Here is a 27,158-nt window from a genome sequence, read left to right on the forward strand (position 1 = left end):
TTGGGTTCTTAAAAACTAACTTTACTCAACATTATTAGTCATAAGGAAAATGTAAATCAAAATCACAATGAGATACCACTTCATACCTACTAGGATGGCTATGATAATAAAGACAGACAATAAGAAGTGTTGGTGAGGATTTGGAGACATTGCTGGTGGGATGTAAAATAGGGCAAACACTTTAGAAAATAATTTGGTAGTTCTTAAAAAAGTTAGAGTTACCATATGACCCAGCAGTTCTACTTCTAGGTATATACCCAAGAGAATTGAAAACGTTCACATGAAAACTTGTACATGAATGTTCATAGCCATTCATAGTAACCAAAAAATGGAAACAATTCAAATTCCTTTCAAATGATGAATGGATAAACAAAATGTGATCTATCTACACAGTGGAATATTATTTGCCAATAGAAAGGAATGATGTTCTGATACATGCTACAACACAGATATACCTTGAAAACTTGCTAAGTGAGAGAATCTAGTCATAAAGGGCCATATATTGTATGATTCCATTTATATGAAATGTCTAGAATAGGCAAGTCCATAGAGGCAGAAAATAGATTAGTGGTTGCTTAGGGCTGGGAGAGGAAGGGAAATAGGGATTGACTCTTCTTTTTTTAATATAAATTTATTTTATTTATTTATTTTTGGCTGCATTGGGCCTTTTTTGCTGCACACGGGCTTTCTCTAGTTGCAGCGATTGGGGGCTACTCTTCGTTGCTGTGTGCAGGCTTCTCATTGCAGTGGCTTCTCTTGTTGTAGAGCATAGGCTCTAGGTGCATGGGCTTCAGTAATTGTGACACGTGGGCTCAGTAGTTGTGGCTCACGGGCTCAGTTGCTCCGTGGCATGTGGGATCTTCCTGGACCAGGGATCGAACCCGTGTCCTCTGCATTGGCAGGTGAATTCTTAACTACTGCACCACCAGGGAAGTCCTGGGATTGACTTAATGGGATTTCTTTTAGGGGAGATGAAAATGTTCTAAAATTGGATTGTGGTGATATACTAAAAAACATTGAATTATATACTTTAAATGAGTAACTTACATGGTGTGTGAGGTATATCTCAATAAAAATTAGTGGATTAGAATCTAGATAAAACAATATTGTCTGTGACTTTATAATTGTTGAAGCCAGTTAGTGGGTACATGGAGGTTTTTTATACTATTTAAATTCTACTTTTATGTATGTTTGGAAATTTCTGTATTAAAAAGTTAAAACAAAAAACTAACCTAATGCCTAATAGTGAAATACTAGAAGCCTTCGTAATAAAATCAGGGAGAAGGCACTATCAACAGTATTATTTAACATTTTTTCCCCTAAATCTATTAGAAAAGCAGTACTCCATAGGAAACAACTAGAAAACAATTGCTTTGTTCTTTCCCATAACTTCTACTATCAAGCTTCTCTGTGGGCCATTTGATTTCTTGCCCATGGATAAGGTTTTCAGTCAGTGTTAGATAATAAACAGTGTCCATTTCACTGAACTAATCAATACCATAAACTTTAAAGAAAAAGTTTAACCTTCTGACTCCTTGAGCTAGGAGTTTGCAGTGAGATAGCTTTGATGATTGCTTCTCTTTCCTTTTCCCGAACTTCTTCTCCATCCCACTAGGTATTCTCAACTCCATATGGTAAGAGTATGTTTGATTTTGTAAGAAGCTGCCAAACTGTCTTCCAAAGTGGCTGTACCATTTTGCATTCTCACCAGCAATGAATGAGAGTTCCTGTTGCTCCACATCCTGGCCAGCATTTGGTGTTATCAGTGTTCTGGATTTTGGCCATTCTAATTGGTATGTAGTGGAGGGGGCTTTTATTAAGACATTAAAACATATTTTTAAATTATTTAGAGAATGTGGTACTGGCAAAATAATAAAGAGATCACTGAATCAAAATAGAATCACAAATAAATCCAAACATGTATCATCTATGATAAGGGTAGCATTTAAATCAGTAGAGAAAATATATTCCATAGTCATCTATTCTAAGGGTCACTTTTTTTTCTCATTTCAACATACCTGAAATCAGCTTATGTCTTAAATAGCTTCTTTCTTTCTTAGTGGCATATAAAATAATGGTGCATTTTAAGTCTTATGAAATATTATTCACATGTGTTTTAGGTAAACCAGGGTAGCCCTCTCTGGGGGGAAATGAAATAGGATTCTTAACTCATTTCTTATACTAAAATAAAATTATAATTGCTAATCTTATTCCATTGTCTTTTACCAAATAATTTTATACCAAAATAAAATAATAATTGATTAAAGATTTAAATGTACCAAATGAAAGCATTAAAATTAAAAAAGAGAAATTTATATAAATATGTATAGGTAAGAAAGATCTTACCCCAGAGCTAGAAAAGTTGACATTTTGACTGTTTTGTGTGGGTAAAACATATAAGCAAAGTTTTTTGTTTGTTTGTTTTGTTTTTTTAACAAGTCAGAGCTAGAACATAAGGATGAGAAGTGCCTCAGTGTGGGTATGGGTGCAGGGGTGTGGTAGGGGGAATTTGACTTTCTCAGGCTTGGGAAATGAGACTTGATTAGGGAAGTCTTTAGTCCTTCTAATTAGATTGAACTGTGGTCCTGGCCAAAAGCACCATTTAGGTGAGTCTGGCTTGGGGACCTGAGGGCTGCGGAGGAGGGATCTGCTCAGGGCAGGTCACAGCAGCGCTGTCTTGGGTTCAGAGCAACAACAGCACTGAGATGGGGCAAGGTCTTCCCTGAATCACTGGCTGAGACAGGAACCTGGGTTGCTTGGGTGAAGGAGAGGCAATATGAGCCTGTGTTTCTTTGGATCGACTAGCCAGGATCCATCTTACTGCAGATAAAGCCTGGGGTTTCTGGAGCTGAGATAGGAGGGGGATTTATTCCATACTCCCACTCACTAGAGTTATATCCTATGACCAAGGGAAGTAGAGGTAGTTTTGCCTGGAGAGTCTGAAAGCTGTAAAGCCAGTATTGTTTCTAGAGCATTTCTTTGCTTCCCCAGGCCTGCCTTCTCAGAACACTATCCTTTTCCAGGAGAACAGCCCCAAGGAGGAGTGATCATCTCCTGTAATACTGAAAGCCATGGCCCAGGTGAGTTAGTTGATGCTCTTTCTTACCTTCCTGACATTCAGTTCTTTCTAAGAAAAAAAAAAATTTTTTTTCTTTTAAAGAGCATGTGAGCATTTGCTTTCTTTCTCCTGACATTTCTGGCTCTGAGGGTTCCTTCAGGTCCTGGTCCCTATTTCCTCTCACTCTAGTCAGATAATCCGATTATCATTCCTAAGTGCTCCTCTTCTTTTGACTCAGTTTTAATATTTTCATTCGGTAAATAATTGAGCATCTCTTTTCTCAGCCCTCTCCGAGGGACTATGATGGAGAAGAAATGCATTTTCTTAAAGGAAACAAGAGTAGATTTGTAGAATAAACTTGTCCTGTCTGGGCAGTGATTTGACGAGGTGGAGGTATGAGTTGCTTAGCTGAGACAAACAAGGAAAAGCCAAGATTATCTCTACAGATCAGGATTCTCCAGTAAAATAGGATGGGAGGTGGTATTGGTAGCTCCAAATGTTAGAGTGTTGCAAGGTCTCCTGGTTTATGGGGCTTCAAGGATTGTTGGGTTGGTAGCTGATACAGACAGATCTCTCTGACTCTTTTAGGGTATCCATGAAGAAGTCCAATTTAAGTTTGAACAGGAAGTGTGAGTCATGAGGAATTTCCAAATGAACCACCAATTTTCTTTATCTCAGAAATAAGGATAAGGATGATGGATGAGTATAGTGAGTTCAGCCACTTCATAAATTGTTGAGATCAGAGGTCTCAGAAGAACCTTCTTTAGAAAGCTTTGTTATAATAAATTCCAGACACAGAAAAGTAGTCTTGTGAACTACCATATGCTCACCATTAAGTTTCAATTAGTATCAACTCACAGTCCATCTTGTTTCATCCATACCTCTGCTTGTTTCTTCCATGCACACTCCCTTAACCTCACTCCCACACACAGGATTTTTTGGGAAGCAAATTCAAATTGGTATGTATCTCTCAAGGATAAGGTTTATTTTTTTAAAAAAACAATCATTGGGCTTCCCTGGTGGTGCAGTGGTTGAGAGTCCGCCTGCCGATTCAGGGGACGCGGGTTCGTGCCCCGGTCTGGGAGGATCCCACATGCCGCGGAGCAGCTGGGCCCGTGAGCCATGGCCGCTGAGCCTGCACGTCCGGAGCCTGTGCTCCGCAACTGGAGAGGCCACAACAGTGAGAGGCCCGCGTACCGCAAAAAAACAAACAAACAAACAAAAACCAATCATTATGCCATTATTGCATCTGAAAAAGTTAAAAATCATTTGTTAATATCAATATCCAGTCAGTGTTCAAATTTTCATAACTGTCTACTTTTTAAATCATTTATTTGAATTAGAATCCAGAGAAGGACTGTGCACTGCAATTGGATATGTCTCTCCAGTCTCTTACTTTGTAGGTACCCCTTCCATCTCTTTTCTTTCTGTGCAGTTTTTGTTGTTGTTGTTGGGAAAGAAAAACAGATTCATTTGTCCACTGTTTGGATTTTGCTGATTTCTTCTCTCTGGTATCATTTAAGTGTTTCCTGAGAGTCAGTAGTTAGGTCTAGAAATGTGATCAGATTCAGTTGGGATTTTTTTGTCAGGAATATTTCCTAGGTGGTGATGTGTGATTCCATTAGGGGACATATTATTTCTGGTTCTCTTTCCTTTTGTAATGTTAGCCACCAGTGATGATTATTGTCTAGATTTATTTATTCATTAGAGGTTGCAAAATGATATCTAAATTCTGTCATTCCTTCTTCATAGATTAGGTAGAGTACTATCTGTAAAGTAAAATGTCTCATCAACTGTTTGGTTACCCTAAAGGACAGTTTGTATGGGAACGAATGTTTGATTCTTACCCCTTATTTACCAGTTTTGGTTTTTTTTACATCTTTATTGGAGTATAATTGCTTTACAATGGTGTGTTAGTTTCTGCTTTATAACAAAGTGAATCAGTTATACATATACATATGTTCCCATATCTCTTCCCTCTTGCGTCTCCCTCCCTCCCACCCTCCCTATCCCACCCCTCTAGGTGGTCACAAAGCACCGAGCTGATCTCCCTGTGCTATGTGGCTGCTTCCCACTAGCTATCTATTTTACATTTGGTAGTGTATATATGTCCATGCCTCTGTCTCGCTTTGTCACAGCTTACCATTATTTACCAGTTTTAAAAATAATGAGTTGGTTTCTTAGAATCCTACAAAGATGGCTAGTAATTTTTTGTTCAATATTATTATGAGCTCATGGATTTAAACATTTTTGATCTCATCAGTCCATTACATTTGATCCTCAAATTATTCTGTCTTTGGCCAATGGGAGGCTTTTCAGGTAGGCTCCTGAGTCCTTTTAACATGATTCTAGTAGTTTTTGATAGCTCTCTTGTTTTCTGATACAACAGAATGTTCAGACTCATCCTGTGCATTTGACTCAATTCTGAAATTGTCTCCTTCCCAACTTTGGTTACTTTTATTTGAATGCGATACTTAGAGACTAAAATCTAGACACTAGGGATGCTCATTGCTACTGGGTTAATTATTGTTTCTAGGCCTTTTCTATGGACTGAGTGAGGAATTTTTTTTAATACAAAATAAACTGACAACTCTTGCACCTATTTCTAGGATCTAAAGATTCTGGTTCTTAGTGACACCAGTATAATTGCTCTTTGCTTTACTCCCAAATATAAGCACAGTAGTCTCTGAAATATTTCTTTTTGTTACACAAATAATACACGTGTCTGTTGTTTCAGGGATCAGTGATGTTCAGTGATGTGTCTATAGACTTCTCTCAAGAGGAGTGGGAATTCCTGGACCCTGCTCAGAGGGACTTGTACAGAGATGTGATGTTGGAGAACTATAGCAATCTGGTGTCAGTGGGTAAGGGCATGTCTCCCAGTAATTTTGAGTACTCTGGAATGTCTGTTTCTTCCACAGTGAATTTCTCAGCTGCTTTTCGAGCTACCAGCTGAATTTCTGCTCCCTGTTCCCAAGTAAATGGTTTGAACTGAAATGAAAAGGAAGAGTGGGAAATGGGCAGCTCCAATTGGCTGTGGCTGAGCTTCATCTTCTTTGTTTGACTGTTCCTGTAGTGGCATCTCTTCCTTGATCATCAAGGGACTGGATCTTACTTCTGGATCTGATTTACCCACAGCATAACCATGTTCCATATCTTTTCTTGTGAGCAGGACTTTACATTCCTAAGCCTCAAGTTATCTCCTTATTGGAACAGGGGAAAGAGCCCTGGATGATTGGCAGAGAGCTGACAAGAGGCCTGTGTTCAGGTGAGTGAGAAATGATTGGACAGAAGCAGGGCACTACAGGCAATAACTCAGTTGATCAGTGAAGAAACAGCGCCTTTGAGATGTTATCTTGGAAGCTCCCATCAAAACCGTAGGCCTGGGCTTCCCTGGTGGCGCAGTGGTTGAGAGTCCCCCTGCCGTTGTGGGGACACGGGTTCGTGCCCTGGTCCGGGAGGATCCCACACGCCGCGGAGCGGCTGGGCCCGTGAGCCATGGCCTCTGAGCCTGTGCGTCCGGAGCCTGTGCTCCGCAGCGGGAGAGGCCACAACAGTGAGAGGCCCGCGTACAGCAAAAAAAAAAAAAAAAAAAAAAAACAACTGTAGGCCTGTGGGAAAAACTAAGTCTTTTTAGCACGAGTTTACAAATGACCTGTTTCATTCCTTCCCTCACTTACTGCTCTTTCTACTACTCTTCTCCATCCCCCTCTTAATTTCAAGTAGAAGGTGCCCTTCACATCCCCCACAAAGAACACTCTTTTACCCATATTTTAGATTCAGTTCCTTGCTAGCTTTTCTTCTTCTTCGACTCATCTAAATGTTTTCTGTTACAACTCCCAAAATAGTATATGTGTGTGTGCACGCGTGGGTGCATGTCTGCATGCGTGTGCACTGCCCCTCCCCTCCAAGTACTAGTCTTCCTTATAGCTGCTGGCCAATGATTTGGATTCCTTTGGATAGAATTGAGGGAGTTCATGAACTTGGATGAAAAGAAAAAAATGCATCTTTATATTTAGTATCCTCTAATTGAAATTTAGCGTTTCTTCCTGTTATGGTATATGCAACAAACCGTAGTAGTGTTAGTAGTTCCTATGACTTTGACATGAATGGAAATCACAGATATTTTCATATCATTTTATTGTTGCTGTAGACATATTGAAATACCATTTATGCTCATCACTATTTCAGAATTACTATAGTATTAGGCTCACTGCTAGGTCTTACTCTTTAATGTGTTAATAAAGAAGAAAACTCCAGGCAGAGGGAAGAACCCCTGTGAAGGCCCTTCTAGGAGGGGAAAACTTGGTGTGTTTGAAGAACTGAAAGAAAGCCAGCATTGTTGGGCCCCAAGAGCAAGCATGAGTGGAGTGTGAGTCGAGATTGGAGAGACAAGTAGGAACCACATTATTCAGCCTTTGCCAGTGGTTATGAGGAGTTTGGATTTTGAGCAGTGGAAGTCCAGGCCAGATGTCATTTTTGTGCCTGAAGAGGTTAAAGACTGTGAGAACTTGGTGGGAATCTGGGTTAGGAGGCTACTTGAGTGGTCTGAGTAACAGATGATTCTGGTTTGGAATAGGGTATTGGCAGTGGAGATAGAAAAGCTACTGAAGAGCTTAACTAGATGAAAGTTGCTGAAAGATCCTATGGAGGTAGGAGGAAAAAGAACATGCTGAAATGAATTCCCTGTTTCTGGCTTGAGATGTTCTAATAGGCTCCATTTTGACATCTTCACACTGTTTAATTTGCCTAAAATCTCCATTTTGGGTAAGAAATTCCTTTAAAATAATAGTTATCAAATACTGAACACTTTACTCAAAGACATTCACTTACACTTTTCCTCATGCTCTTAGTAATCATGAATTAAGGATTATCTCCCTTTTACAGGTGAAATGGGGACTAGAAAGGTTAAATAATTGCCTAGGAACCTATAGTAAGTAACTCTCAGTGTTGGGACTCAGCTCTCATCAATCTGCTTCTTACTCCTGTCATCTTTCCATGGTAGTATCTTGCACTGTGTTTTATTTTATTTTTTTTTACAATCCTTGTAAGAAACTCCTGAGAATTATTTTTCCCTTATATTGTTCTTTTTTTAAATTGAAGTATAGTTGATTTACAATGTTGTGTTAGTTTCTGGTATACAGCAAAGTGATTCAGTTATACATATATATATTTTTTCAGATTCTTTTTCATTATAGTTTATTGTAAGGTATTGAATATAGTTCCCTGTGCTATACAGTAGGACCTTGTTGTTTATTTTCTGTATAGTAGTTTGTATCTGCTAATCCCAAACTTCTCATTTATTCCCTCCCCCCATATTTCCTCTTGGGTAACCATAAGTTTGTTTTCTAGGTCTGTGAGTCTGTTTCTGTTTTGTAAATAAGTTCATTTGTATCATTTTTTTAGATTCCACGTATAAGTGATATACAGTATTTGTCTAACTTACTTCACTTAGTATGATAATCTCTAGGTCCATCCATGTTGCTGCAAATGGCATTGTTTCATTCTTTTATATGGCTGAGTAATATTCCATTGTGTGTGTATGTATGTGTGTGTGTATGTATATATATATACACACCATATCTTCTTTATCCATTCATCTGTCAGTGGACATTTACATTGCTTCTATGTCTTGGCTATTGTAAATAGTGCTGTTATGAACATTGGGGTGCATGTATCTTTTCAAATTATAGTTTTCATCTTTTCTGGATATATGCCTGGAGTGGGATTGCTTGATCATATGGTAACTCTATTTTTGGTTTTTTAAGGAACCACCATACTATTCTCCATAGTGGCTGTACCAATTTACATTCCCACCAGTAGTGTATAAGGGTTCCCTTTCTCCACACCCTCTCTAGTATTTATTATTTGTAGACTTTTGGATGATGGCCATTCTGACAGTTGTGAGGTAATATCTTATTGTGGTTTTGATTTGCATTTCCCTGATGATTAGCAATGTTGAGCATCTTTTCATGTGCCTGTTGGCCATCTGAATGTCTTCTTTGTTTTTTTTTTTTGGCTGTGTTGGGTCTTCATTGCTGTGTATGGGCTTTCTCTCTAGTTATGGCGAGTGGGGGGCTACTCTTCATTGATGTGCACAGGCTTCTCATTGCAGTGGCTTCTCTTGTTGCAGAGCAAGAGCCCTAGGTGCATGGCTTCAGTAGTTGTAGCACGTGGGCTCAGTTTGTTGCAGCACATGGGCCCTAGGGCGTGTGGGCTTCAGTAGTTGCAACTAATGGGCTCAGTAGTTGTGGCATGCGGACTCTAGGGTGTGCGGGCTTCAGTAGTTGTGGTGCACAGGCTTAGTAGTTGTGGCTTGCAAGCTCTAGAGCACAGGCTCAGTAGTTGTGGAGCACAGGCTTAGTTGCTCCATGGCATGTGGGATCTTCCTGGACCAGGAATCGAACCCGTGTCCCCTGAATTGGCAGGCGGATTCTTTTTTTTTTTTTTTTTAACGTCACAAGCACTTAACAGTTTAATTAGCATGTAGTTTTTATCAGTATACAGAATGGTCTTAAATGGTCAGTGAAGTTGTTTTTTTGGAGTGATTACTGTATCAGGAAAAGTATACTTCACCAAAAACAGAACATCAGCTTTCAAATGGTCTTTTCAAAGAGTTTCTGATTTTTAACTCAGCAAAGAACAGCATTTAATTACCGCATCCCTCTGTGCTCCTGTTCTAAGCCTGCTCTCCTTTAGTTGACCTTGCTTTGCTTTTTCTCCTTTTAAGTGTTCATCAAAAAGAATCATCCATTTGAAACTGGATAAAAATAGAATTTGTATCAATTTCCTTCACTGTTCATATCAGGCATACAATTCTGTTTTTCATACGCAACCTATGTTTCCAAATTTCACAAGGAAACAAAGCTGTGCCTCAACAGAATATTCCTCCAAATCGGTCAGATTTAAGACTGCAATTAAGTATTTGTTTTTTCCTCCACAATTAAATTAGTACATATCTCTTGCATACGGGATGTATGACAGACTATACCAGGTCATTGACAAGAACTGCAATATGCAGAATAATAAGGCCAGCCCCTTCTTATGCCACCAAAGAGCAGCGCACAGGGTAAGTATGAAACACAAAAGCATAACAATCGTTGCAAGCAATCTCGTTGTTTCAAACATTTTCTTCAGTTGTTTCACGGGTCCCATTAAAAAGCACGTACTGTGCAGTCAGGCCCTGCTCCTCGTCGTCCTGGCCGCTCAGGACTCGCCGCAGCTTCTCCATGGCCCTGCTCCCGGGCCGCCACGGCCCTTCTCGGGCAGGCGGATTCTGAACCACTGCGCCACCAGGGAAGTCCCCTGAATGTCTTCTTTGGAGAAATGTCTGTTTAGATCTTCTGCCCATTTTTTGATTGGGTTGATTTTTAAAAAAATATTTATTTATTTATTTGGTTGCACAGGGTCTTAGTTGCAGCATGTGGGATCTTCATTGCTGCATGAGAACTCTTAGTTGCAGCATGTGGGATCTAGTTCCCTGACCAGGGATCGAACTCGGGCCCCCTTCATTGGGAGCACAGAGTCTTAGCCACTGGACAACCAGGGAAGTCCCGATTGAGTTGATTTTTTGATATTGAGCTGTATGAGCTATTTGTATATTTTGGAAATTAAGCCCTTGTTGGTGACATTGTTTGCAAATATTTTCACCCATTCCATAGGTTGTCTTTTCATTTTGTTTAGTGTTTCCTTTGCTGTTGCACTGTGTCTTTTTTCTCTCTGTCTGCCTTAAACTTCAGCAGTCTCCCCTCTCAGTCACTGCAGTGGTACATGAGCAAGTCTCTCTCTTGTCCCAAGATCAGCATCACAGAATTCCAAGGCAAACAGTATTTTCACTGAATCCCCAGCACATAGCATGCTCTGAGTCTTCCCTATCGGCCACTCACATCAAATCAGTTCATTGACTTATCTTAGGCTGTTCCCCCATCTGGCTGACCCTCTGTAATCGCTTTTAAATTGCATCTAGTATGCCATTTATTATGGACCCTATTTTGTTTTATCCCCAAGTGGGTGTACTGCAGTTTAATTCTGACACTAACTACCCAGAGTTAGCTCAGACCCCACAGGTTAACAGCCAGTCTTACACAAGACTGCCCTCACTTCTGACACCAGCTGCAAGTCTCAGGGGTTCCTCAGACCACCCACACTTCTGACCAACTGGCTATAAATTCAGGATTTCCATGGCCCCTGCAGGCTTTGCTAGAATGACTCACAGAACTTAGGAAAGCTCTATACTTACAATTGCAGTTTTACTGTAAAGGATACATATCAGATGAGTTAGGGTAGGCTTCTGGAGGCAGAGGTTCCATACCCTCTCCCTGTGAAGTCAAAGTGTGTCACCCTCCCGGTGAAGCGCCTCAGTGTGTTTACCAACCAGAAATCTCCATTGAGCTTTGGTGTCCAGAGTTTTTATTAGGCCTTAATTACATTGGCATGATTGATTAAGGCATTGGCCACTTGATCTCTAGCCTCTCTCTCCACCCCAGAGGTCAAGCAGCTGAAAGTCCCAACCCTCTAATCATATGCTGGGTCTTTCTAGTGACCATTCCCCATCCTGAAACTATCTAGGGGTCCACCATGAGTCACCTCATTAGCATAATGAAAACACTGCTATCACTCAGGAAATTCAAAGGGTTTTTGATGCTCTGTGTTAGGAACTGGGGACAAAGATCAAATTTATACTTTTATTATATCACAGAGCCCAAGAATCTCCCCCTATATGTGTTTATTTCTCTCAGTAGACCTTTAATGGAGGTAACAAATTGTTCACTTTTTGTAATATATATAGTATGATGATGATGTACTCTGTTTCTTACATACACGTACATACAAGCTCATAGAGATGTATATATAACTAGTCATCTTTTAATACGCCCAAGCATTATATATTTATCAACTTTTCCAGATGATTCTGATCCACATCAGTATTTGAGAATCATTGTGGTTTCCTATTTCCTTAGTCTCCTCCTGCTGCTTCCTGCATTATATCTCCTTAATTTTGTGCATTTCTTGTCCATTTTTCAGATTAAACAGATATACTTGAGAACTCCATGTCATTCACTACCAGATATTATTTTCACTTTAATTTTTCCATGTCTATTATAAAAGTTTAACTTTTCACAAATGAGGTGGGGGAAGAATATTTACCATTTTATTTTCTTTCAGATCTGGAATCAATGTGTGAAACCAAGTTATTATCGCTAAAGAAGGAAGTTTATGAAATAGAATCATGCCAGAGGGAGATGATGGGACTTACAAAGCATGGCCTTGAATACTCCAGTTTTAGAGATGTTTTGGAATATAGAAACCACTTTGAAAGACAAGTGGGATATCAAAATGGGCATTTCAGCCAAGAAATATTCACTCATGAATACATGCCCACATCTATTCAACAGACATTCTTTACTCTACATCAAATAATTAACAGTGAAGAGAAACCATATGAATGTAAGAAATGTGGAAAGATCTTTAGTCAGAATTCACAATTTCTTCAACATCAGAGAATTCATATTGGCGAAAAATCTTATGAATGTAAGGAGTGTGGGAAATTCTTTAGTTGTGGCTCACATGTTACTCGACATCTGAAAATTCATACTGGTGAAAAACCCTTTGAATGTAAAGAATGTGGAAAGGCCTTCAGCTGTAGCTCATACCTTTCTCAACATCAGAGAATTCATACCGGTAAGAAACCCTATGAATGTAAGGAATGCGGGAAGGCCTTTAGTTATTGCTCAAATCTTATTGACCATCAGAGAATTCACACTGGTGAAAAACCGTATGAATGTAAAGTATGTGGGAAAGCCTTTACTAAGAGCTCACAACTTTTTCAACATGTGAGAATTCATACAGGTGAGAAACCCTATGAATGTAAGGAATGTGGCAAAGCTTTTACTCAGAGCTCAAAGCTTGTACAGCATCAGAGAATTCATACAGGTGAGAAACCCTATGAGTGCAAAGAATGTGGCAAAGCCTTTAGTAGTGGCTCAGCACTTACTAATCATCAGAGAATTCACACTGGGGAGAAACCCTATGATTGTAAGGAATGTGGGAAGGCTTTTACTCAGAGCTCACAACTTCGTCAGCATCAGAGAATTCATGCTGGTGAGAAACCTTTTGAATGTCTTGAATGTGGGAAGGCCTTTACTCAGAACTCACAGCTTTTTCAACATCAGAGAATTCATACAGATGAAAAACCATATGAATGTAATGAATGTGGAAAGGCCTTTAATAAATGCTCAAACCTTACTCGACACCTCAGAATTCATACTGGTGAAAAGCCCTATAACTGTAAGGAATGTGGAAAGGCATTTATTAGTGGCTCAGATCTCATTCGTCATCAGGGAATTCATACTGATGAATAATAAAAACTAAAGCTCTTGTCACCTTCCTGATATTTTAAACAACAACAACAAAAATTCATGTGTGATAGTTACCCTCTTTCACTATTTTTTGTTTCTTAATTTTATTTTATATTTCTTTTTAATCCAAATATATTTTACTCTAAGTTATGAATTTGGATTCTAAATTGACATTTGCCTGTCCCTCCCCCTTACTTCCCCCACCCCATCTTGTACTAACGGCAGTTCAACAATTTTTTCCTTTCCTATTATTTTCTTCTACCTACTTGGAGATAGATTATATTCCTGTTTATATTTGCTTGAGTCTCAAGGCTATGCTTTCTTCTCTGATATATATACTTGTGCTTATACCAACATCACACTGTTTAAACTGTGTGACCTTGTATTTTGTAATTCCTTGTAGAATTAATTACAATATAACCTTTTTTTTTTTTTTTTTTTTTTTTGTGCGGTACGCGGGCCTCTCACTGTTGTGGCCTCTCCCGTTGTGGAGCACAGGCTCTGGACGCACAGGCTCAGCGGCCATGGCTCATGGTCCCAGCCGCTCCGCGGCATGTGGGATCTTCCCGGACCGGGGCACGAACCCGTGTCCCCTGCATCGGCAGGCAGTCTCAACCACTGCGCCACCAGGGAAGCCCACAATATAACCTTTTTTTGAAGTCACTGTTAGTCTTTTTGTTTCATTTCACAAATTTATATTTTTTATTATAAAACAGAATATCAGAAACTAGAAATTTAAAAAAGCCAAGGTTAATTGTAATCATACGAACTATAGATGATGACTCTCAAGTTGGTAGAGCAAATCCTACCAGACTTTGTTTTTAAAGAAAATGTAGTCATGGTATACATGTTGCACCTTCACCTGGTACACGTATTGGCTTTTATAATGCTACAAAATATGATTGCCATTTCAGTAAATATAGATTTTTATCTTTATCAATGTACTTAATGACTTTTTTAAATGACCTTATTTATTATTCATGTTATGGTTGCATCTAATTGTTTTCAGTTATAAAATCTTCCCTGACTAATATGACCCAAAATTTATCTTTGGATGCTTGGTTTTTTCCTTTTAAAACATCTATTTTAGTTGCTGAAATTATCCATATTTTCTCCTTTATAAACTGTTTATTCCTTTTCATCAACCCTAAACCTAAGCTCATACTAGAAAGGTAATTAACTACTGTTACCGGTATTATTTATGCTTCCAGGTTTTTAAAACTTTTTACTTATATATGTTAGTGATATTTTATTTTTTATGTATTAGTAAATATAATCACGTTCTATATATTGGTTATTGTGGGGATTCAATGAGTTAATAAAGTGTTTAGAACTTTTCCTATCATGTAGTAAATGTTTAGTAAAAGTTGTCCACTATTAGCATTGATACACCCATTTTCATAATTATTGTCATTATTATTTGTGGAAAGGATTTTAACCATGTTGTTTACTTTTGTCTAAATCCAAAAATTAATAATGAAAAAAGAGAAATAAGTGTAATGAACATAGGAAAGCTTTTCCCATCACTCATTATTCTGCATGAAATTTCAAAAGGGAAAAAAAAAAGTTTGCATGGGTAGTCTACATTCAGACTATTTTCTATGCTGCACAAAGACTAATACCCTGTGGATACAATGATGGGTAGTTGAAAGCACAGTCAAATAAGCAGGAAGAGATAAGAATATTTTTCCTAATAATTAGTTCCCAAAAAAGAAAATATACAGGGCACATTATTTGACCAGAATGGGGGAGACAGTAACAAAAGGATGGCCAGCAAATATCTGAATATTAATTTAGTGTCCCCTCTTGATTAACATGGGTTAAGGAACTAAAACCTTAATATACACATTATTTACACGTGAATGAATTTGAGAACACAATTGAAAAACCTGTGGGACTTCCCTGGTGGTCCAGTGGGTAAGACTCCGTGCTCCCAATGCAGGGGCCCAGGGTTCAATTCCTGGTCGGGGAACTAGATCCCACATGCATGTTGCAACTAAGAGTCCACATGCCACAACTAAGAGTCTGTGTGCCGCAACTAAAGGTCTCGCATGCCGCAACGAAGATCCTGTGTGCCACAGCTAAGACCTGGCCCAGCCAAAATAAATAAATAAATATTTTTTAAAAAACCCTGTGAGTGGCAGCCAAAGTTTTATTGGAAGTTTTATAACCCAGTGTGCATGCATACATTAAAATACTAGAGTTTTCCGGGAAGCAGCCTGAGATGACCTCTAAAAATGGTTCGCTATTCACTTGGCCCAGAGAATGCCACAAAATCATGCAAGTCAAGAGGTTCAAATCTTGGTGTTCACTTTAAGAACACTCGTGAAACTGCCCAGGCCATTAAGGGTATGCATATCCGAGAAGTCACCAAGTATCTGAAGGATGTCACTTTAAAGAAGCAATGTGTGCTATTCTGTCGTTACAAAGGTGGAGGTGGTAGGTGTGCCCAGGCCCAACACGGGCTGGATGCAGAGTCGGTGGCCCAAAAAGAGTGCTGAATTTTTACTGCACATGCTCAAAAATGCAGAGAGTAATGCTGAACTTAAGGGCTTAGATGTAGAGTCTCTGGTCATTGAGCACATCCAGGTGAACAAAGCCTCCCAAGATGCAGCACAGGACTTACAGAGCTCATGGTCAGATCAACCCATACATGAGCTCTCCCTGCCACATTGAGGTGATCCTTACTGAAAAAGAACAGACTGTTCCTAAACCAGAAGAGGAGGTTGCCCAGAAGAAAAAGATATGCCAGAAGAAACTGAAGAAACAAAAACTTATGGCCTGGGAATAAATGCCGCAAAAAAATAAATGCAAATAAAAGTAAAAAAAAAAAAATACTAGAGCGCTTCCCTGGTGGCACAGTGGTTGAGAGTCTGTCTGCCGATGCAGGGGACATGGGTTCGTGCCCCAGTCTGGGAAGATTCCCACATGCAGTGGAGCGGCTGGGCCAGTGAGCCATGGCCGCTGAGCCTGCACGTCCGGAGCGTGTGCTCCGCAACGGGAGAGGCCACAACAGTGAGAGGCCTGCGTACAGCAAAAAAAACCAAAAAAACAAAAAAACTAGAAAGATCATTAATAAATATAATCAGTATAGAACCCAGGGAGATAAAACAAGCAAAAATACATCTAAATCAGGTAGAGAAAGGCATTATTAGTTATAAAATGCAGAAATAAATGACAGAAACAAGTGAACAATCTAAAACAGAAAATTTATTTGACTGAAAAAAAGTAGACAAACTAGTGATTCAGGTGGGGGAGTACAGATGACGAATGAACAGCACTGTGAATGAGACATTGAAATGACTACATATTTAAATTTGAAAGGACACTATCTTTCTGGGTGATTAAAATGTTCTGGGATTAATGGTGTTGTACAACTTTGTGAATATAATAAAAACCACTGAACAGTATACTTTAAAAGGGGGGTGAATATTTAAAAGGGGGGTGAATATTATGGTATATGAATTTTATCTCAAAAAACTTAAAAGTTAGTACTATAGACATTTTTATAATATATCTGAAAATCTGGACAAAGTGTCTGATTTTTATAAAGAAATTGGATTGACTTGATATCAGAATTGACTAGAGAAGAAGTGTAAAATCTTAATAGACTCCTTTCCAAAAGGAACATTTTAAAATTAAACCAAAAAAATGTCATGGGAACTCCCTGGTGGTCCAATGGTTAGGACTCTGCGCTTCCACTGCTGGGGGCCAGGGTTCAATCCCTGGTTGGGGAACTAAGATCCTGCAAGCCTCAAGGCGCAGCCAAAAACAAAAATAAAGTAAATTAAAAAAACAATGTCACACAGCTACACTAGAGACACCAAATTAGATATAGATGAAACTATGAAATGTTTTAGGAACTCTTCCAAGACATAGACTGAGGTAGCAAGTTACCTGTTTTTATGAATCTGTAGTAATCCTAAAGATAAAACTTACTAGGAGAACACAAAAAGATGATATGCCCAAAATCAGTTATGAAAATATGCAATGTTAAAAATTAGCAAATCAAATCTAGTAATCTACTGAAAGGAGATAAATGTTTGTCACAATCTGAATTTTGGAACAAAACATTTCTAATAAATCCTTATTCAAACTTGCTGCTCACTTTCTGAAACTTGGAAATCAAATTGATTTAGTTAGCATAGTATTCCTTAGTATTTTAACTCAGGAACCAAATAGATTTGGATAGCAAGGCGTTCTTGGAATACAACACAAGATAATTCACATGGAATTTCTAGAGTTTAAATAACTAAAGCACTGTAAATGAAAATATATTATCAAGCCTCAATATATTCTAGCTGCACCCTTCTTTTCTTATCAGTATTTGACAGAACAGGATATATTTTACAAATAAACTTGAGTTATCCTACCTGCTGCAATATCATTCACTTATACCCTTCATTCATTCATTCATTTATTTATACCCTGTCTACTTGTCACTTGAAGAGTCTTTAAAACAGCTAATGAATCCAATCATTGCCATGCATTTAGTATGAGGATGTAGTGAGAGGTGGGAAGGAGGTTGTTAAAACAGTCACAGAATTTCAACTCTCATGTCAATTTGAATATAGAATATGAAAGGTGTTCATTCCCATGATACCAAGAAAACCTGGACAAGGTAAAAATCATACTTTCCTATGGGACTATCTAGGAGTGGTCGTAGGGAGTTCCCTGGCAGTCCAGTGGTTAGTACTCCACGCTTCCACTGCAGGAGGAACAGGTCTGATCCCTGGTCAGGGAACTAAGATCCCACATGCCGTGCGGCAAAAAATAAAAAAATAAAAAAAAAATAAAAGTGGTGGAAGCAGGGAAATGAATTCCTGATAAAAATAAGCCCTTGATAGGTAAACAGATTGCTCCATGACTTTGCATTCTTGGATGCGGTGCATGGTGTGGGTATGGATAGGGATGGATGAAGGTGTAGGCCTGACAGATGAAGAGACTTTGCAGAGATAAAAAGAAATTAGTAGAGCCTAAAGATACTTAGGACTTTTTGGTTGGATAAGAATCTGGAAAAAACCCAAATGCAAAAGATTTTAAAAATATTATCAACCAACTTTACCTAATTGACATTTATTTAATGGTACTCTCAATCAGCACAATACACTTGCTTTTCAATGACATAGAAAACACTAAGACTACATGTTGGGCTATAAAGTAAGATTCAGGTATTGTCAAAGGAATAACATACAGATAATATTCTTTAACACCGAGCTAAATAGAATTCAATGGTTTTAACTTTAGGTGTATGATTCACCTAGAATTAATACTGTGTATGGTAGGAAGCATAGATTAAGGTTCATTTTTTTCCTCACATAAATAGTCAGTTGTTCCAGCACTTCTTGTTAAAAAAGACTTTCATCTCTTCCATTGAGTTGCTTTGGTATTTTTATCAAAAATCAGTTGACCGTATATGTACACCTTTATATTAGCAATGTACAATTGTAAAATGAAACAAAAATCAGTTTATAATAGTATCAAAAAGTATAAAATACTTAGGAATAAGTTTGATAAAAGATATGAAAGACTTTATATGGAAAACTACAAAACATTGCCAAGGAAAAAGACAAAATCTCTCTTTTTTGTGTGTGTGTGGTCACGCCACGCAGCTTGTGGGATCTTAGTTCCTGGCCAGATATTGAACCCAGCCCTGGCAGTGAAAGTGCTGAGTCCTAATCACTGGGTGGCCAGGGAATTCCCTCGATAAGATCTAAATAGATGGAGATACCATGGCTGTGGATTGGAAAACTCAATGTCTTTAATAAAATTTCCCCCAATTTATCTATAGATTCCAATGCCATCCTAGTCAAAATACCAGCTTGCTTTTTATTTTAAATTGATAGAAGTTTTCTAAAATTTGTATAGGAATCCAAAGACCTAGAACAGCCAAAATTAGTATTGCAAAAGAACAAATTGGAGGACTTGTATCTGATTTCAAGACTTGCTATAGAGCTATGATAAACCAATAAAGACTGTGGTGTTTGCAAAGGATAGACAAATAGGTCAGTGGAGTAGAATGAAAAGTTCAGAAATGGACCACAACAAACCCCAGAGTTCAACTTTTTCCTCCTAATTTTCATTAACGTTTGTGAGAAACACACTTGGGAAATGTTTACTTAACTAAAATACATGAGTAAAAAGTAAAGTTTAGGAGATTATTGTAGGTAGTATTTGGGGTTAGGAGTTTTCCAAGTCTGTAATATTAGATTCTGTAGAAAGTCTCTAGTTAGTCCTGCTCTGCAGAAGGAAATGCCTCTCACCAAAGATGTCATAAATCTTTCCTTCCTCTGTAACTTCTCCTCCAGTCATATCTTATGAGAGACTGAATTATGGTAATGTTTACAAGAATAAGTGATATACATTAAATTGCCTCATTAAAAATGTTTGAGAAAACCAGTTATTTTTAGTCTAAGGAAGAAAAATCTCCAAGAATTAAAGACTTTAAAAAGACAGAAAATGTATCTGGAATTTCAGTTCAGCACTGGCTTTGTTTCTAGTTCTGTTTTAATATTTGAATAGGTGCTGTCAGAAATAGAACTTTTCTTTTTTCTTACATGTATACACTTTTAATATATCTTTTATTATATTCCTCTACCAAAATTACAAGAGTAATTTTAGCCACAACTAGTAAAAAATGAAAAAACACATAAATAATATCTGCACCCACCCCAATTCTTTCAGACCTATGTACAATTTCAACAAAGCTTATTTACTTTTCACACCTTTCTTCTTGCTCCTACCAACATTACACACATATCTGATTTGTCTTTGTTCAAATTTTTTAAAAATTTTTTAAAAATTTATTTATTTTTGGCCGTGTTGGGTTTTCGTGGCTGCATGCAGGCTTTCTCTAGTTGTGGCGAGCAGGGGCTACTCTTCGCTGTGGTGCATGGGCTTCTCATTGCGGTGGCTTCTCTTGCTGCGGAGCATGGGCTCTAGAGCACAGACTCAGTAGTTGTGGCACACGGGCTTACTTGCTCCGTGGCATGTGGGATCTTCCTGGACCAGGGATGGAACCCATGTCCCCTGCATTGGCAGGCAGGTTCTTATCCACTGCACCACCAGAGAAGCCCTCAAATTTTTTAATGGCATCAGGCTATGCACTATTTTCTCTAACTTGCTTTGCTCAAGCAAGTCTAACTTGTACATTCCCTCAGATCAATAAGTATAATCTTACTCTTTCTAAGATTACGTTGCACATTATATTCCTGATGTTGGTTATTTGTGCCTTTTCTTTTTCACTTGATCAGTCTTTGTGGTTTATTACTCTTTTGAAAGAATGACTTTTTGCTTTCTTGATACTCTCTATTGTGTGGACGTTTCCAATTTTATGTATTTTTCTATTTTTGGGTTTAATTTGCTGTAAAATTCTCATATCATTGATTTTCACCATTTCTTCTGTTCTAATATGTGTATTTACGACTACAAATTTCCCTATAAACTTTACCTTGTCCCATTAAGTTTCTTACATTTTATTTTTATTATAATTTAAATAATTTAATAAATTCAACCATAAAATTTTCTTTGATCTGTGTTCTTAAAAAACTCTTTATTTTGAAATACTTTTAGATTCACAATAAGTTGCAAATACACATATAGGGAGATACCATGTACTCTTCACTCATTTTCCCTCAAAGGTAATATTTTGCATAACTATAGTACAATATCAAAACCATGAAATTGACATGGGTACAACCCACAAAATTTAACCACTTTTCACCAGTTTTATGCACACTCATTTCTATGTGTGTGGTAGTAGTTCTATATAATTGTATCAAGGGTATAAGTTTCATGTAGCCACAATATACAAAACTGTTTAATCCCCACAAAGCTACCTTATGCTACCACTTCTTATGTTTAAATATATTTATGGAAATATTTATAAGAAAAATTAAATCTGTCTGAAATTTGCTTCAAATAATTGGGGAAGGGGTTGAGTGGGTAGGGGAATAGATAAAACAAGATTGGCAATGAGTTGATAATGGTTGAATCTGGGGGATGGCTACACAACAAACATATTAGTCTCTCTACTTTTGTGTGTTTTTAAAGTTTTGCATGACAAAAAAGTATTTTAAATGGAGGCAAAATAAAAAGACTCCCCAAACCCCCCAAAACCCCTCCAAAGAATTCATCATTAGCAGAAAACCAATAAAACAATATACTAAAGGAGTTCTTTAGCAGAAGGAACATAAGAACTTTTTTTTTTTTTTACATTACGTGGGCCTCTCACTGTTGTGGCCTCTCCCATTGCAGAGCACAGGCTCCGGACGCGCAGGCCCAGCGGCCATGGCTCACGGGCCCAGCCGCTCCGTGGCATGCGGGATCCTTCCGGACCAGGGCACGAACCCGCGTCCCCTGCATCAGCAGGCGGACTCTCAACCACTGTGCCACTAGGGAAGCCCCAAGAACGATTTTTTTTTTTTTTTTTTTTTTTTTTTGCGGTATGCGGGCCTCTCACTGTTGTGGCCTCTCCCGTTGCGGAGCACAGGCTCCGGACGCGCAGGCTCAGCGGCCATGGCTCACGGGCCCAGCCGCTCCGCGGCATGTGGGATCTTCCCAGACCGGGGCACGAACCTGCGTCCCCTGCATCGGCAGGCGGACTCTCAACCACTGCGCCACCAGGGAAGCCCCCAAGAACGACTTTTTGAATGACATAATCATAATATCATTATCATACCTAAATATTAACAGTAATTCCTTTATATAATCACATGTCCAGTGAGGGTCCAAATTTTCCTGATTGGTTCCTATTTTTTCTTTTTTTAGCAGTTTGTTCAAATCAGGAAATCAGGATCCAGAGAAATTCCATACATTGCAACTGGTTGGTTTGTTTTCTAATCTTTTAAAAAAGATTTTCCCCTCCCTTTCTTTCTTCTTGCAACTCTTTATTCATGAAAACCAGGTAATTTGTTCAGGAGTTTCCCAAAGTATGAAATTTGCTGACTCTATTCCCTCGGTTTCATCTCATGCTCCTCTGTCCCTGGTATTTCTTAAAAACTGATAGAGCTAAAGCTTTAATCAGATTTTGGTTTAATGTTTTGTTGTTGTTGTTGTTTTGTTTTGGCTGTGCTGCGTGGCTTGTGGGATCTTAGTTCCCCAACCAGGAATTGAACCCAGGTCCTTGGCAGTGAAAGCATGGAGTCCTAACCACTGGACCACTGGGGAATTCCCTAGAATGCTAGAATGCATTATTGACCCACAAATTCTTCACACTTCCCTGAATCCACCCATGTTTCCATTATCTCTTGCTGCATAATGAATCACCCCCAAATTTGGTGGTTTAAAATAATCATCAATTATTATCTCATGGTTTTGCGGTTGACTAGAGCTTAGCTAGGCAGTCCTGTCTCAGGTCCTTTCATACATTTGCAGTCAGATAGTGGCTCATATTTGCTTTCACTTTAAAGTATTTTATTTATTTATTTATTTATTTGGTTGCGTTGGGTCTTCGTTGCTGTGAGGGCTTTCTCTAGTTGCAGTAAGTGGGGGCTATTCTTCGTTGCAGTGTGTGGGCTTCTCAATGCAGTGGCTTCTCTTGTTGCAGAGCACGGGCTCTAGGCACGCTCGGGCTTCAGTAGTTGTGGCATGCGGGCTCAGTAGTTGTGGCTCATGGGCTCTAGAGCGCAGGCTCAGTAGTTGTGGTGCACGGGCTTAGTTGTTCCGCAGCATGTGTGATCTTCCCGGACTGTACTTCGGCAGGCGGATTCTTAACCACTGCGCCACCAGGGAAGCCCTTGCTTTCACTTTAGATTTTTCTTGTTTTAATGTAACATGAAGTGGTCATCTGTAGAGTCAGTTCATTCTTGATACTTTGTGATTCTTAATTTGTAGAACTATTTCTACTTTATCCTTCATTTTACCTTCCCAAGCATTTTCAATAACTGTTCGCTTCTTGCCTTTACTTCTTTATACTTTGCTTCCCATTGAGTGATCACATTTTTCATCACCTAGATTTCAACATCTTTCGTTTCAAGTTTCAGCTTTAGTCTTTCAATTCTTCCATGTTTCAGAACCACTTATTGATTGTGTTCATGAGCTGTACAATAATCTGTTTCATTATAACCTACAAATTGCTCTCTTTCATCCTCTGTTAACCAAATTTTCAGAAAAGGAGACCTGATGAAAATGAAGAGGTGTTTATTTGGGGTTTGTTAGGACTGCAGCCAAGGAGATACAGATTTAAGAAGCACCTAAACTGTGTTCTGCTGGGCTACAAAATGGAGGAAGCTTATAAAGGCAAAAACCCACAAGTTTACATAAATTGCTTTTCAAGAGTTAGGATTGGAGCTGGCACGAAAAGCGTGCTTGTTAAGCAAGGATTGGTTGGGGCTCAAAGTGATTACACAGTTTCAAAGTTACACAGCCACACAAATATAAGGTTATAGCTAGCAGCTGCTAGCAGATATGGTTTTGAAAACTTGGCTGGTGGTGTCCTTGAGTTTGATATAGTTCAAAAAATTCAGGCTCTCAGTGTTGCAGGAATATGTCTGAAACAACGTCCACAATGGCCGCCTGGCTCCATTTTTTTCCCCACTTTATTTATTTTTTTATTTTTATACAATTTTTGAAGGTTACTTTCCATTTACACTTATTACAAAACATTGGCTATATTCCCCATGTTGTACAATACATCCTTGAGCCTATCTTACACCCAATAGCTTATGCCTCCCACTCCCCCACTCCTGTGTTTGCCCCTCCCCTCCACTGCTAACCACTAGTTTGTTCTCTGTATCTGTGAATCTGCTTCTTTTTTGTTATATTCACTAGTTTGTTGTATTTTTTTAGATTCCACATGTAAATGACATCATGCAGTATTTATCTTTCTCTGTCTGACTTATTTTACTTAGCATAATTCCCTCCAAGTCCACCCATGTCGCTGTAAATGGCAAAATTTTGCTCTTTTTTTATGGCTGAGTAAAATTTCATTGTATATATATACCACATCTTCTTTATCCATTTATCTGTTAATGGACACTTAGGTTACTTCCATGTCTTGGCTATTGTACATAGTGCTGCTGCTACTGACCAGGATTCCTGGACTCTTTAATCAATAGAAATTAATAAGAGGCCAGATGAGAAATTCAGGCAAGGCTTTATTGGGGCTTGTGCTACAGCACAAGGGAGCAAGAACAAGTAACAGACGTCCTTGCCCGATCCTCGAGGAGGGGCAGCTGGTCCCTTAAATACGTGAGAGTAGGAGCCGATCAGTGGGTTGGGCCATGTTCAGGGAAGATTTGCTCCCAGCACCTCAGGGTTTTGGCCTTTTTGTATCTTATTGTTCATAATTGCCCTGACTCTGCATGTGTGCAGTTATTTTTAGTCTCTTATGGTTTCCTTTGTATTTTGTTGCTGGAGGAGACATTTGTCCAAGTGCAAGCACTCCAGTTTAGGGTCCCAGGTCCCAGGTGCCAGCCTCTCTCACTGCTATGAACATTGGGGTGCATGTATCTTTTAAAATTAAAGGGTTTTTTTTCCCAGATATATACCCAGGAGTGGGATCACATGGTAACTCTATTTTTAGTTTTTTAAGGAACCTCCGTACTGTTCTCCATAGCGGCTGCACCAATTTACATTCCCACAGACAGTGTAGGAGGATTTCCTTTTCTCTGCACCCTCTCCAGCGTTTATTACTTGTAGACTTTTTGGGGATGGCCATACTGATTGGTGTGAGGTGATACTTCATTGTAGTTTTGACTTGCATTTCTCTAATAATTAGTGATGTTGAGTACCTTTTCATATGCCTGTTGGGCATCTGTATGTTCTCCTGAATTCTGTGCTGGGTTTAACAATGAAAGCTCATGTTGAGTGCTACACATGGTATGGGAGGATTTCTGGGTAATTTTCTTAAAAGCAAGATTCCTGAGTTCATTTGCTTCACTCTGTTGCTATTCCTTCATTTTTCTTCTTTTCTCTCCTCTTCTCATTTGTAGTTGACTTGTTTCCCAAAGTTTGAGACTTTCTAGTATTCCAATCTTTACCTTTCCAGGCTCAGAATTAGAACCACTGTCACTCTCTACTTGTAACAGGGCAAAACAAGATGCAGTAGTGGAGGGGCTTCCCTGGTGGCGCAGTGGTTGAGAGTCCGCCTGCCGATGCAGGGGACACGGGTTCGTACCCCAGTCCGGGAGGATCCCACATGCCGCGGAGCGGCTGGGCCCGTGAGCCATAGCCGCTGAGCCTGCGTGTCTGGAGCCTGTGCTCTGAAGAAGCAGTAGTGGGAACAGAACTAAGTACCACTGAGGCTATTGTAAAGATTTTTCTTTTAAAATACTTGTGTAAAGAATAAGTCCTCATTCATGAATGAAAGCTAGATTTCACCCATGGACTCCTAACTGATGCTCCAAAACATATTCGCACAAAGTACATAGAGAAAGATAGAGTGCTGGGTGAGATCTAACTCAAGCAGAGTAGCGGCTTCAAAAACTGGAGGGTCCCATGAACTGGCAGTGTCTCTAGGTCACAGCCACAGCCCAGGCACATGGGCCTGGGGTCTGGCACTGGTCTCTCATGTGGAATCCCCATTCACCTGCCCTGGGCACAGCAGAGTGGCCACATCACTTCAGGGGCTCCAGAGTAGGTGCCCACCTATGTTGCCTTTTGTGACCTACCCTTGGAAGTCATATACTATCATTTCCAACCACAGGCTCAACTAGTTCAAGGAGAGGGACCATTGAATTTCTCTTCTTCTCAAAGTCATATTGAAAGAATATGTGAGATAGGGAGATCTTATTGCGACTATCTGGAAAAAAACCAATCAGTCACAACACTCTTGCCTTGAGTGCACTCTATGCGAGATATAGTTTCCCTGCCCTTTATTTTGGATTTGGCCATGTGAGTTGCTTTGGACAATGTGCACATTCTGAGCCTAGGCCTTAAGAGGTTTTGTATATTTCCACTTTCCCTCTTCATTTTTAGCCACTGCCATGAGAAATATGTGCCCTGGTTACCTTACTGTCCAGAGACAATGAGAGTTGCCCCAGTCAAATCACCTCAGCTTAACCCATCGAGGAAAAACTAACCCCTGCCAACCTGCAGATGTGTGAATGACTATAAATGCTTGTTGTTTTAAACCAACTTTCTTACATTTCTTTTTTTTAATTAATTAATTTATTGTTTGGCTGTGCTGGGTCTTAGCTGTGGTACGCGGGATCTTCATTGTCACCTGCGGGATCTTTAGTTGTAGCATGTGGGATCTTTAGTTGCAGCATGAGAGATCTTTAGTTGCAGCATGAGGGATCCAGTTCCCTGACCAGGGATGGAACCCAGGCCTCCTGCACTGGGAGTGTAGAGTCTTAACCACTGGACCACCAGGGAAGTCCCACATCTCTTTTTCATGGTGAACTTAAGGAAGTTCTTTTTGGCTTTTTTGATTGACCCCAGTTAACCATAATACCCTAATTGTGCAGAATAATCTTTATCAATTATTATCACTTTGGACCCAATACTCAAGAGGCTAAAAAGAAAACAGCTTCATTTTTGTCTCTCATTGTCTCTTTAAACACGCTCAGTGGAGCTAGATCTTCTTTGATCCTCTTAAAATTTAATTAGAGATCATGATTTTTCTACTTACTACAAATGGCTTCAGCTTAGTAATATAAATATGCAGTCTTCATGGCAGATTGAAAATTAAAACTTCTTCTTCTGCTTTGATCTGCTTGCAGTTTATGGCAGATCGTATTTTCCAAAAATGGTTATGACTATATTTTTGTTTCCACGTGGTCTTCCAGAACCTTGCCACT

At 39.1% G+C, this 27,158-nt stretch overlaps 2 pseudogenes across 2 annotated transcripts; one reads left to right on the plus strand and one right to left on the minus strand.

Annotated features, from left to right (window-relative positions):
- Positions 1-9,944: 9,944 nt before the first annotated feature.
- LOC307065996 (vesicle transport protein SFT2A-like) lies at positions 9,945-10,289 on the minus strand (annotated as a pseudogene). Its single transcript has one exon. The product of its transcript is annotated as a vesicle transport protein SFT2A-like (transcript).
- Positions 10,290-15,653: 5,364 nt separating this feature from the next.
- LOC307066108 (large ribosomal subunit protein uL22-like) lies at positions 15,654-16,253 on the plus strand (annotated as a pseudogene). The gene has a single exon. The product of its transcript is annotated as a large ribosomal subunit protein uL22-like (transcript).
- Positions 16,254-27,158: the final 10,905 nt, after the last annotated feature.

This window comes from Hyperoodon ampullatus (assembly GCF_949752795.1).
Source record: "Hyperoodon ampullatus genome assembly, chromosome: 18".
NCBI lineage: Eukaryota > Metazoa > Chordata > Mammalia > Artiodactyla > Ziphiidae > Hyperoodon > Hyperoodon ampullatus.